Here is a 14,406-nt window from a genome sequence, read left to right as displayed (position 1 = left end):
CCTCGTGTAGTTTAATGTGAAATTCAAACCAAATAAATGAGATAACTGTCGTATACTATGTGAACTAATAAAGAAATACTACGCGAGCGTATTATTTGAATTTAGTAAACATACAGGATGACAACACCTGCGTTTTAATAATTCGGTTTTATTCAATAATAATATATGTTTCTATAATTTTTCTTCTATTAATTTTGTTCTCATTGCATAATATTTTAAGGTTGTTAATGCTAATTGGATGTTGTGCTGTGTTTGTAAAAGTGTGATGAGGAATTGTTTTGTTTACTGATCCTAACGCTTATGTTTCGCCTGTGTAAGTGTTATCACATTGATCACAGTGATACTTTTGGATGTTTCCATTGTTAAAGTTGTGAGAATTCTTCAGATAATCTTTGTTTTTAGTGCTAGGTTTCTGAGTAAAAGTAACTTTGTTGTTTATATTGTGTTTTTAAATATGAAAATATATTGTTACTAAAACCATAGCCAAATATGAAAACAAACTCAATAACAAAAAGAAAGAAAGTGAAAACGAAATAAACTCCATGAAGAAAGATAATACTGAAACTCCGACACAATAAAAGATGCTTTACGATGTAGTAGTTACGTAACCAGAAACATCATGAACATTTGGAAAAAAGCATGAAAACTGCACAAGGCAAACAGCAAAGTTACTTTTACTCAAAAACCGAGCACTAAAACCAATGACCATCTAAGGAAGGTTTATTCTGACAACTTTAACAACGGAAGAATTTAAAAGTATGGATGCTATTGATGCAATAACACTTACATAAATTGAACACAGACGCAATACAAGCATTATGGTAAAAAACGCGTAATCTCCCATCAAACATTTATGAACCCAGCAGAATAAATCAATATTCAATTAACGTTAATAACCTTAAAATATTATGCAATGAGAACAAAATTAACAGATAGAAAAAATCAAAGTAGCATATATAATTAGTGAATTAAAACCTAATATATATATATACACTTTGTAACACAAATACTGTTCCTGGACAGCATGTGTTATTTCTTAATTGCTTATGTTGTAAAATACAGAAAATGGCCATTATTCCCTTCAAACTTTGCTTTTGTGACCTGGATAATGAAATTTAGAAATTAACCTATTTTATATGTAAAAACGGGCAGATTTGCACATTTTCATTTACATAATGTCTGAATAAAACAACAAATGAATCAAGATTTACATGTATTTATACTAAAGTTATACAAAAATGAACAAAAATGTTTTGAAATAAGTAGTTTTTCGAGATTTGCGAGTTTAATGTAAATAACTTTCACGTATCAGCCCCCAAATATAGTCTCCCATCACGTTTTTGTTATACGCTTCTTGATAGTGGCGTTCAAAGTCCAGCATATTTTAGTGGAAGCGCTCGCCTTGCTTCTCTGAGTATGCTTCCATGTTCTCCTTGAATTTATCAAGATGAGCGTCAAGGATATGGACTTACAGGGACATCCTGAAGCTAATTTTGGCGTAGATTTTTACAAGAACCTCAACCAGTTCCTTTTCGGCCTTGTGATTGCCCAAGAAGCCCCGAACCACTGCGACAAAGCTGCCTTAAGCTTTTTTTCCTTCCTATTGAGTTTCTTGGGGAATTCTGTGCACTCTAGGATCTTCTTTAATTGTGGTCCAATGAAGACACCAGCTTTGACCTTAGAATTATGAACAAGACACCAACCAATGCCCTTAGTTAAATAGACATAGTAAAAATCAAGTTGAGATACCTGTGGCTGACAGACCAGATAGCCCGTTGTATATTTTTACGTTTAAAAACATCCAACGAACGTAGCGATAGCACTCAATATTTGAAACCAATAATGTGTGCTGAAATTCTTGTTCATAAGTTCATTAATAATTTCCAGTCAGAAATGTCGAAAAATAATGTTTTATTTCAGATTTATTCTGCTAGATTTATCTGTCTTCGAAACATTTCATTTAAATTCCAAAACGCATTACCTAGGCTGTACATATAGTATGAAATCTGTTATAAAATAATCAAATGAATGTTATAAATAATAATAAAAAATCTGTCAACAGTGATTTTAATTGTATTTGTTGGTATTAACGAACCTTTTTGTTTTCCCATCCAAGTCAGCACTTTACAACATAGTAAGCTAATTTTCACGATCATCGTTAAGATAATTTTAATAACTATTTTTAGGACATGGAGGTTCTGCCAAAAAAATCCAATTGTAAAATCGTGACATTGTTTGCTATCAGTTTAACTTTGAACTCCACTGATGTGTACAAGTATTTTTTTATTTCATTATGATCTTATAGTTTGATTTCTCACTGAATGGAATGGTCTGGCGTGACTAGCTGGTTGAGGCACTCGACTCGTCATCTGAGGGTCGCGGGTTCGAATGTCTGTCACATTAAATGAGCCAGCCCTTTCACTTGTGGGAGCGTTATAATGTGACGGTCAATCCCACTATTCGTTGGTAAAAGAGTAGTCCAAGAGTTCATGGTGGACGGTGATTACTAGCTGCCTTCCTTCTAGTCTTACACTGCTAAATTATAGACGGTTACTGCTGGTAGCTCTCATGTAGGTTTGCACGAAATTTAAACCAAACCAAACCCATTGAAGGGTATATGCTTCAGAGTTTGCAAAGTAGTTACATATTTTTAATTGCTAGGTTTATGAAAATTTGCTCGATTTTCTCTCGAACTAGACTCAGTTGAAAACCTTAATTAACAGCCTCTTTCTACATAATTTATAATGAGGCTAAAAAGTCAAAATTATTCTGTCATTACCATCTTTTTTGTCATATTTAAATCATAACGGGTAAGGTCTGTTATGATCATGGTACCTTAACCCTTTGGAGATATTCCATTTATCAGACAAGATCCAAATGCCGATTTCAAACTAACCAGCAACTAAGTAGAATCACTTAAAAGTTGGAAATGCTTACAAGATGTATTGCCAGCTACGAAGATTCTCTTTCAATGTTAATATCTGTTTTTTTGCTTGAAACGTTGGTGACGTACAAGATTGTTGTGACAGTATCCTCCTGGTGGCTCCTTCTGGTACTGGTTTACAGCATAAGTATGTAACTAGTGCATATTTCCATGATCGGTGTTAATTTTTGCGAATATAGTGTTTCCACTTTTGTGTACAATCTCACAGTTATTATACGTGTTGTTTCGTTTTGATCCAAGGTTTGCTTGCGCTTCTAAAAGTCTGTTACAATAGTAACCTAAACAACATTGCAGGAAGACATGGAGGTACGTTACTAATCTGCCTTATGTATTTGTCATAGTAAAAATAGGATGAAGCTCATAAATCATTATATCAGTAAGCTTTGGCTTTAAAGCTAGCACATGACTTGGTAGTTTACAAAATTTAACAATATTAATAATAATACTTTCATATTTTATCACTGTATGGCATAAGAAAAAAAAAACTTCAGTCGAAAGCCAACAGCATTACAAATACGACTTGCTATCTGCGGAAATAGGGATCAAAACCTTTCACCGAACAAGTTTCGTCATTTAGGCATAGATACTTCATAATGTAAATCCCCACTATTCATTGGTAAGGATTACCCCAAGAGCTGGCAATGGGTGATGTTGATTTGTTGCTTTCCCTCTAGCCAATTACTTTAAAATTAGGTTGGCTAGAGCAAATAACTCTCGAGTAATATTGTGCGAAACTTGGTAAGACCAAACGTTTTATAATTAATTTGCATAGCCATTTACATACAGATATTTATTGTTGCCAGAAAAAAATCTGTAAACGTATGTTAATTAGCAGTGTATTATTAGTCGACAACTAGGATGTTAAAGAATTGGTCAAATTGTCCATCAAAATATAAGTATGTTTTCACGTATTACTAAAGATGCCACATGTGATTCTTGATGTTCTATTGAACACTTTATATTGAAGACCAGATCATAGAAAGTGTACGTAATGGAGTTCATTACATGTCAGTAAATCTGTAAAACATATTATACAAATATTGAATCATGTTTGAATAAAGAATTAAAGTGAGACAGACCAAGCTTTTGATTGCGACAGAAAAATCACGTCAGAATACAAATTACCAATTGTTTTGAGTATACAGTCTTATTTTCACGAAATAACATGATGACACAAACAAAGAAGTCATAGGTTTAAAATTCCGTTTACATATATATGAATGCACATAAATATTCTGTATCTGTAGGAATGAACGATGGATACCTCAGAAAAATGAGAAACATTTTGACTACGCATTACGAATATCAAATAAAAGCAACTCTTTCTGATACAGTAGCCACGACCGTAAGGTAAAACATTTGTTTCCACGGTCTTTGACTAATTTTCGGCTGTTATTGCCCTAATGTATTCACTCTTTTGTTGGTGCTACCAGACAACTCAGCTAAAAATCTCTGACTACAGTAGCAAGTAAAGTTGTCTGTAACAAAAATATAATTGACCCAAAATAAGACAACGCAAGTGGCTTAATTAACTACAAATAGTAAAATAATTTATGTAACATTTGCTTGAAAATCGATAAATCCGATATTAATACCAGTATTCTCTTGACTGAATTTTGCGAATTCCATAACGTTACTAGGTCGTGATAAAAAATACAATAGAATAATACTGATTGATTCATTGAATTTTACATTTTCAACCGATTTCCGTATACATTTTACACTTCACACAAGGAATAAAAAATGTCGAAGCGTTGCTTTGAGGAAAATAGCTGTCAGTCATGTCGTAATTTGCATAACGTAAACACTTTAGATATACTAGAGTATCCTGCTTCTATTGAAAGGTTATTGACAACTTCTATATTTTCTTTACAGTTTAGGTAAAAGCTCGTTTTCTCATGATGTTTTGATAAACAGAGACAGTTGTGTTTGTTTGTTGTTACCAGAAAGCTTTACAGTATTACTGCTCTTCTCAAAGTGGATGTCAAAACACAGCATTTAACATTACGAGTCCTCAGACTTATTGCTGATCCCTCAAAGAACTGTTTAGTTATTATAGACAAAAACTCGTTGGAACATCTTAATTTACAACTGTGTAGAGAGACATTTAAATACTACAAGCTGAACAAATACCAGGACATTTCAAGTCCACAGGTACAAAACACATGACTAGGGTGCAGATTGAAACGCATCTTCCAAGTGTTAATAGGTATTCAATGTACTTTCTAACACATTTCGGATATATCGTATCTATCTCTGAATAAACAAACTGCAAGCACCACCTCATCTGTACGGTGTTTAGTTATTTTTTAATACCTTTTACATTTTAATAAAGCCACCAAACTTGCATTTTGAGCAGACATAGAAAGAAGAGAAATAAAAGCAGTGCTATTTTTGGATAAAGGATTTAGGTATTCTGGATAATACGAGTTTTACAGACATTATACCCTATTCAGACTTTTCTGAAAAACATTTATTGATCTTAACGTGTCTCTAGTGTAATGATAATCGATCTGGACAAGTATCTTTTAATATATATTCATTCCAAATGAGAAATTTTGTTTATAATTACCCTCTGTAAGTGATGTCTTTCTGTTACCAGGAACTAAATGACGTTTATTAGGCGTGGTTTCGCAGCCCTCATTAGTTAAAGTGTCCAGTAAATCACATTGTCTGTACAGACAAAAGGCAAGCTTTTTTTAATTCACGTAACAGACGGCAGAAATGTAAATTTTTTTCTCTCTCTTCCTTTAACATTTTGTTTCTTCATAAATTTTACTGGCTAACAAATAGTTAGCATAGAACAAGTTCCAATGTTTAAGGAGAATATTAAACTAAAACAAGTGACTCGTTTGAGGAGCCAAAAACGTAGGTAAATAAATTTCACTTAACTTTGTATCATATAATTTGTTCAGCATGATGTTCAACTAGTGATTTGGTGATTTTTCTTTTGTGAGTGACAGTACCTAATACTTGACATTTGTATCTCTTTTCATAAATATAAAAATTGCCATTACTTTTGACTTATACATATATATCAGATACATACAAGTACATACACACTCAAGTATATATATATATTCGTTTAATGTCGAAAGTTTAAGAATTTTTATTTTGTAAGATAGTCGAGTGCTGAGTTGATTAGGTTAGTTTAATTACTATCACATTTGTTTGTATAATCCGTTTTATGATTCTCTGTAGATCCATCACGCAGATCATAAAATATTAAATAAATATATATATATTTGTGTACGTGTTTCATGTTATAAGTAAAAGGCTGAATTTCACGCACTTGTTGCTGGTATTTGTTCTTCAAACAATAAAACGTTTAGCGATTTTTCTCTTAACACGTCCCTTTGCAGCTTGTTGAATATTAAAAGTTAGTTCAATCGGGAAACTCCCAAAGAAGGTGATTTTGTCTTTTTCAGACAAGTTTTCCTATTTTTGTTAATTAATAATTTTTAAGTAAAATACAGCACCATCAAGATTCTATACTACTTATTATTAAGGTCTTCTCACCTGGTGATATTAGTATATATTAATAAATCCACATTCTCAGAAGCATTAATTAAGCACCTGCCAAACTATAATAGTTCTACTATTACCTTTTTATGTTTAGGTTTTCAATTCAGACACAAACGATTTCCTCTGCTTTTATCTGCGTTGCGTGTCTGATCATCACGATAGTCAGCAGTAGGACGAGCAGACAGGAGCTCAAGCTCGTAATGTAATGACGGATTTTTGTCATCTTACCACTTCAAATCTATTTCCATAGCCCAAACGCTGAAAGAGTACGCGAAAAGGTAAAAAAAATTCAATTAAACTTAAGAAAACCAGATGGAGTAGTTCTTTTTTTGTTGTTCTTTTTACAAGTGAAATGTCCCCCAACCAACAAATAAATAGTTGAGATGCTTAAAACACATGTATCTAGTGTGTAAAATAATTAATTTGTATATAAAAAAGATAATTACTAAACAAGAGGGAAGATAACTAGTTATCTCAACCCATCACCAACTCCTGGGCTATTCTTTTACCAACAAACAGTGGGATTGACCATAACATTATAACGCTCCCACGGCTGAAAGGACGAGCATATTTGGTGTGACGGGAATTCGAACCCGCATCCCTCAGATTAAGAGCCAAGCTCCCTAACCAACCTGGCCATGCTGAGCTCTCGTCTAAGCTCGGCTTATAGAGAATCCATTTAACTTAAAATTCTGAAGTATTCTTATTGAAGAAAAAAGAGCTATCTTATTCATTATTCATACATGTACGAAAAGGTAATCTGTAATTAAATGAATCTATAATAAATTACTAAACTATACTGGATTAAAACGTTGTACTTAAGTTAAAATATGAGTTTGTATTTTAACATGGTACTTCAGCCTGTAAATTTTGTTTTACGTTAAAATATGTTATACTTTTGGCTCTGAGCATGGAACTACTTCTTCAGTAAACATCTTAATATTTTAAAGGTTTCAAACAAAACTGCTCTACCATTGTGTTTAATCTATAAAATCGGCATTAAATGGCTAGAAATACACCTATATATAGTTATTTACTTCACGCTTGCTACCATTTCTCTTCTATTTCAAATTATATTTCTATTTTGAGCATGGTTACTTGTAAATTCTAATATTTCTTTCAGATGTGACTCTGAAAAGGTTATATGAATATAAGTATCATTGCAGAACGATGCAGTGTGGAATTATGAAGTACTGCACGTCTTTATGACCTATTAACTAATGTATTTACGACATATAATGTTAGAAATTTGATAGCAAATAATACGACAGTAAATGGATGTAAGAAACATTAAGTATTAAAAGGCTTATCATAAAATGCAAATATGTAAATTTATTGAGCTACAACAGTATAATACATCATTAGCATAAGATGTGTTGCAACTGAAGCTTGGCATTAAGGCTTGTTCAATAACAACATAAATAACGCATCATTGTTTTGTAATGGAAGTTCAGCTCTAATTTTTTCTGTAACAACGTGGAAAACACATCATTGGCCTAAGATGTTTTGTAATGGAAGTTAAGTACTGTAGCTGTTTCAATCACAGCAGGGAGACACTCTAATCTGAGATGTAGCAAAATAAGAAGTTCGATACTAGAGCTTATTAAGAAGGAGAAAAGGAGACACATCACTAACTTGTGATGTAGCATAACTGATACTTGGGAGTATGTGTGTGTTTTCTTATAGCAAAGACACATCGAATCCCTAATTTTAGTATTGCAAATCCGTAGACTTACCGCTGTACTAGCTGGGGGGCCTGATACTTTGGACTATGTATCTAATATTAATACCGTTGGTTTGGTTTATCTTTATCTCTGGTACAGTCGAGAGAAAGAAATGGTATTCATGAATAACTTGTAAGTATTTGTAGGCACACTATAACATTACATCAGACGTTACTGAACTAAACTGACAAAAACAAAACAAAAACTTTCAGCGTGGTAGTATAAACGTTATCATTTCTACTTTGAAATTTAATTTGCAAGTTAAACCTTGCTTTATATAAATAAGCACAAATATAATTATAATATATATATTTCAGAAATAAGATGTCACACCGAAGTAGGTTTCAAACATCTACACACTTGCATATAAATATGTTTGCTTATTATAAATGAACGAATAGTGTCGGACAGTGGATTCGTGGGTCCACGGTTTTGCGTTACATTACTGTAATGAAAAAGAAGTAAAATCACGCATTTGAATCCGAGAGCATATGTTGTAAGTGTGCCAGCAAAATCCCACTATTCGGTTACAGTAGTTCAAGTCTACTGGCGAGTGGTTTTGACGAGTTTGGCTAGTCTATCAGTTAGACATTTGGGACGATTAATATGAGAGCCTTTGTAGAGTGTTGCACGAATATTCTAAATTCTAAACACATTAATCTAAATCATTGTGAAGATTTTGAACAACTTGAAATATGAGTGCCTAAGTTATTCTTACATTAAGGACGCTTTATAGGTTTACTATAACAGAAATAACCAGACCAAACTGGGTGTAAAAAAAGTAGAAGAGAGTAATTTTAATTATCAAAGACACGTATATCGCTCCCCAGCGGTACAGTGGTATGTCTGCGGACTTACACTAAAAATCGGGGTTCGATACCCGTGGTGGGCAGAGCACAGATAGCCCATTGTGTAGCTTTGTGGTTAATTTAAAACAAACAATACGTATATTATTATTTAATTAATATACATAAAATTGCTCCTTAAGAAGTGTTTCCTTAAACACAAATTGGTAATTCTATGTCAGTTTAAGAACTTTATAATTAACTTATAAGAATTATATATGTATATAATATTTTTCTCTTACTACATATTACAGTTTGAAATAGCCTAAAACTGAGTTAAATTGTAACTGAAATTTAGAAGTTAAATAAATGTCGATATATTTCAAATTAATATTTATGAACAAGGTTATTACATACAGTTTTCTTTTTTAATAAAATTTATTTTCACATACAAAGAATAGTACAATTTATAATAACAGTTATTACAAATAATGATTTATATAAAAGATTTTACAAACTTACAAACTATATTGAGTCTTCTATTTGATGCAGAATTTTTTTAATGTGTTATCGAAGGTTCAGGATAAGCGAATTAACTTTGAGTTGATGTAGGTACAAGTCACTTAACAGGGAGATGGCTAGCTCTGTATTCTTCTTTCTCCGCCAGCATTTACTGAATTATTCTACCACTTAAATTATGTAATGTTTTTTTTTAAAAAATACTTATGTCCGAGGTGATTTCACTGAAGGTAAATGGTTTGTAATGTTCGAAAGTTATAAACGTTCCTGATCAAATATCTGAAGTTGCTGATTAATAAGCGTGAATTACAGTTATAGTTTTCTGAGGTTTATAGCACCCCAACTGTAGAAGACCAATAATATATACTATCTCTCGACGCGTCGCGTTGGTTACATTTTTAGGCGTGAGGAGAGTTTCTTGAAATTTCAGCTGGCACCAGTGTTTACGTACACACATATATTGCTGATAATTTCACTCTAGAATCCTCTACAACATTAGCGAATAGAAATGATTTCACATATTTCATATTTCACAGAATAAGTTATGTACATTTCCAAATATAAATTTAACTGAAACATTGTTATTAAAACATATATGACAGTAAATCCGCCACGCTCTAAAGACGCACGCAGTAACTTTTTTAAGCGGAAATGAAACAAATATTTCAAATTTCCAGTGATTGTTCTGTTCGCTATTACATTTTGATATTGTTAGTATTCGTTCACGTATCTGTACTTGAAAGCAACTGATTGATAAAATATCGCAGTTTTTAATCAGGTCTGAAAGGTTTTAGTGCCGTTTAATGGTTACTATTCGATTAGATGGGACTTACGTAACAACTATTTGATATGATTAATAAGCTTAATAGGTTTTTGCAAGATTTCTTTTGTCTACATCTATCTAAATACTATGTCTAATTAACTCATTATTTTATAGTATTTTATACTCAAAGAAAACTGTGCAATATCGCACTCGGAAACAGGAACTAATCTAAGTGAAAAGAAGTCGACTTTTCTTTATTTTTACAATGAAATAACTAACAATCTACTAAGAGCAACTCCTTATTAGAGTATGGTGAAAGAATCTCGTAGAACTCATTGGTACTAACATGAATCCGTACATTCTGTGGAAATACTTATAAACCGACAGGTTCAACGAACAGAAGCCATTAAACCCAACAGTAATCGATAAGGTCAAACAGAAACTTCGAAAGAACATTTTCTCTCTGAAAACATAATGGAAAGATTGTCAATCGTAAAGAGAAAAAAAAAAAAAACTCAACATAAGGCCAGAAACCAGGAAAAACAGAACAAAATATATTCATAAAGATTATTAACAATAAAAAATAAAATTAATGTCACCTATATATAGATCAGCGATAAAAATTCTCTTATTCATATACAAAGCTGTATTCATAAATTCACTTGATGGAGGTTATAATTTTTAAAAATATCTCGAAATACTAAAAATGGAAAATATGATAGCATTACAGTGAAAATGCATTCTTAATTAATAAGAATCTACCAAAAAACATCCCAATAATACGTTAGCTGGGTAAATTAGGTCATGGAAAACTTACACTATATTTCACAATGTCCATAAGGTATTATCGAAAATTTCCTTTACTTATTTATTTTTGCGTTACATTTTCCTTACCCCGAAAATACTACTTTGTGGAACATTTCTAGCCCCTTAAATAAATTAATATATTTTTCCTATTAGTTTGTTTTATTTATAGATAAGAACAAAGATACATAATGGGCTACCTGTGCTCTGCTCACCACGCGTAGCGAAAACCGGTTTCTAGCAGGGCGAGTCCACAGAAATACAACTGGGCCACTGGGGTGGCTCTTTCCTGTTAGAGCAAATAATCGAAAATAACATATAGCGCAACGAATTATTAGACATAAATATAAAAAAATGAAAAACGCAAATTATAGAACACTTTACTGAAATAAGATAATCAATATATTTTATGTATTTATATTAACCTGTATAATATTATATAAAAATACAATTGCAAAGATTTTTTTTCCTTTTTTTATTTTAACCTTTACATTTGCCATTGATGTGATTTTAAGCTACTGGAAACTCTCAACATTGCTTATTAATTTTCAAATTGGTTCGGATAAACTATCGACTAGTTTAAATTTTGGTCAGTAGTGTGTATACTGTAGACACTATTGTGTGAGTTATTAGGTTTCATGTGATGTATTTCTAACTTGTAATCTGTAAGTGTTTTTCTTTATATCTCATTTACCGTAGAGTTTCACATTTAAAATCACAATTTCTATAGCTTCCTTTTTTTTCTATAGGAAGTAATAATCTCTTTGTTTCATATATATATATATACAGATACTTTGAAACAATAAATAAGTGTATATATAGTTTGATTGGTTTTGGATAATGAAGTAAAGATATGGAAAAATTACTTCCACTATCTGATCCTAATTTTGAGCTGATAGACTAAAGGGAAGACATCTAGTGAACAATAACCATCACTAACTCAAAGCCTAGTCTTGTCTGACTGAAGAGTACTTTTTATTCGTCGCCCATGGCAACGGGACGTGAACTTAAGACCAATAAATTCACAGTCCAGCAAGCTAATCGCTAAGCTACGACGTATAGATGATGTTAATTAATTTCACTTCTAGAAGGTCACCCTAAACAATGTGTTGTAGTGTATCAACCTTAAGTATTTTTATTCTATTTGCTATTTGTTTTGAAGAAATAAGAGTCAAATAATTGACATTTTTATTAAAACATATATTATGTGTACTGAGTTGTGCATTAAGTATTTTTTATACTGCAATAAGACCGTTTAAGACACACTGGAAGCAAAGTTTGGACATATTTTAGTTTTCTGAAAGTATTTCTATTTGGTTTCATTATAAGAACTACTTCTGATTAGTTGTTTCTCATATTCCCATTTTAAAACATAGAAACATGTTTGCAATGTACTTACAAAGTGCTTATATCGGAAGGGTGCTAAATAGAGACATTCTCCAAGCCAGTTAAAATAAATGCGAATGTAACTAACGAGTATAGGGTAATGGAAGAATGTATCTAACTGTTCTTTTCATGAAATAGTTTTGTTATTTGTTCAAAGTCGACATGTGTAATTGAAAACCTGAGGTAATTTCCGAAACGCTATGGAATTGACCAAGAATCTGCATATCGTTATGAAAATAAGTTTATCATTTTTGTTCCTTTGAATAAACAAAACATAAAGGCCATTGAAAACTATTTACGTTTTATAATATTTTCACAATACTGTTAATAATGAATAAATATTTTTGAACTTTTAAGTGTCTATTTTTATCATTGAACAAACGTATTTTTGTTTTGGCTGTTACAGAATAATCATTATTATGTAGTTGGTAGGCCACACATTTTATATCAAAAAGTAAATTTAATGGTTTTTCTTATTTTGCAATATTTATAGAGGATAATAACTGGTATTGTATCAATTTTATGTAGTTGGATTGTTATCTGCTGAAGTACTAAAGAAGCTATTGCAAGATATTTATAATTGGCCCTTAAATCCAGTGTATGTTGTCAATTTTTTTAAATACTTATTTTACAGAATCGATCTGTTTCTACGTAAATGTATATGTAGATATATACTGATACCACAATAATGTACATTTAGCTAGAAGAAATATAAATAACGCAGAAAAACGTATATCAGACTATTATTGTAAAATTTTTTACCACACTGCAAAAAAAAATCTGAGCAACATTAAATATAAACTAAAGTGTATAAAAATGCATCATACTTATATAGAAACATACAAACAAATGCAATGTGAGAACAAACTCCAACTTAATTGGCTAAGATCGTTTTAGGTAACAAAAAGCTCATAGTAACAAAATTACTAAGTAAATTTGATTTGAATCAATTATTAATGATGTAGTTAGTGTAAAAAGCGGCCCGGCATGACCAGGTGGGTTAAGGCGTTCGACTCGTAATCTGAGGGTCGCGGGTTTGAATCCCGCTCGCACCAAATATGTTCGCCCTTTCACCCATGGGAGAGTTATAATGTGACAGTCAATCCCACTATTCATTGGTAAAAGAGTAGCCCAAGAGTTGGCGGTGGGTGATGATGACTAGCTGCCTTCTCTCTAGTCTTGCACTGCTAAATTAGGGACGGCTAGCTCAGATAACCCTCGAGTAGCTTTGCGCGAAATTTAAAGAACAAACAATTGCAAAAAGTATGCAGTTATTTTTAGTCTTAATATTAAGAAAGGTGTTATTTTACTTTTGCATTCGTTTTGATTGAAAATTGAAAATGAACAGGGACTTAGATTGTGCACGTTATTTCTTTCTATATAGAAATTTATCTTTACATGACTTGAGCTTAGCGTGTTTCGATGCACACGAGGACATCACTATCATTTCACTTATATAGCTCGCCCTCTGTCTTCAAAAATGATCGAATTAACATTTACTTTATTCCCATATCTCTAAAGTGTGTGTTTTAAAGATGCTAAACATAAAATACCTACAATTAAAAGACATATAAAATGTAAGTGTAGTAAAAAGAGATCTATAGCAAATATTGCCCTTTATACATATGAAGCCACATGTTGCTGAACTAGGTCTTTATTAAGATATTTTTTTTGTTTTCATGTTTAATGGAAATGGCACATCGCTAATATATTTTTACGTAATCGTATCAAATACTTGTATTATTATTGGTAACCAGGTACTTTTTGTAATATATATATATATACAGTCATGTGAAAAAGTTAGGACACCCTATGAAAGCCTGTGTATTTTTGTAACAATTTGGATATATAGATATTTAATCTCAATTTCAACAATACCGAGAGATTATAGGAATATAACTAAACAATTAAAACTGAAGAAAAGACTTTTCAAGATCTTCTGTAAATGTAATTCTA

At 31.7% G+C, this 14,406-nt stretch overlaps 1 protein-coding gene across 2 annotated transcripts in view; it reads right to left on the bottom strand.

Moving 5' to 3' along the window:
- LOC143238650 (uncharacterized) overlaps positions 1-14,406 on the bottom strand; it is a 368,402-nt gene that overhangs the window by 231,418 nt on the left and 122,578 nt on the right. Inside the window, exon 2 of one of the 2 annotated variants that reach the window (XM_076479061.1) lies at positions 11,265-11,353. The exons of the other annotated variant lie outside the window; for it this stretch is intronic. The gene's annotated coding sequence lies outside the window, so the exon portion shown is untranslated. The remainder of the gene's footprint in view (positions 1-11,264; positions 11,354-14,406) is intronic. 2 annotated transcript variants of the gene reach the window in all.

The sequence above is a fragment of the Tachypleus tridentatus genome, chromosome 13, assembly GCF_004210375.1.
Source record: "Tachypleus tridentatus isolate NWPU-2018 chromosome 13, ASM421037v1, whole genome shotgun sequence".
Lineage (NCBI taxonomy): Eukaryota > Metazoa > Arthropoda > Merostomata > Xiphosura > Limulidae > Tachypleus > Tachypleus tridentatus.
Note: the sequence above shows the minus strand (reverse complement) of the source record. Positions and strands in the feature narration are given on the sequence as shown.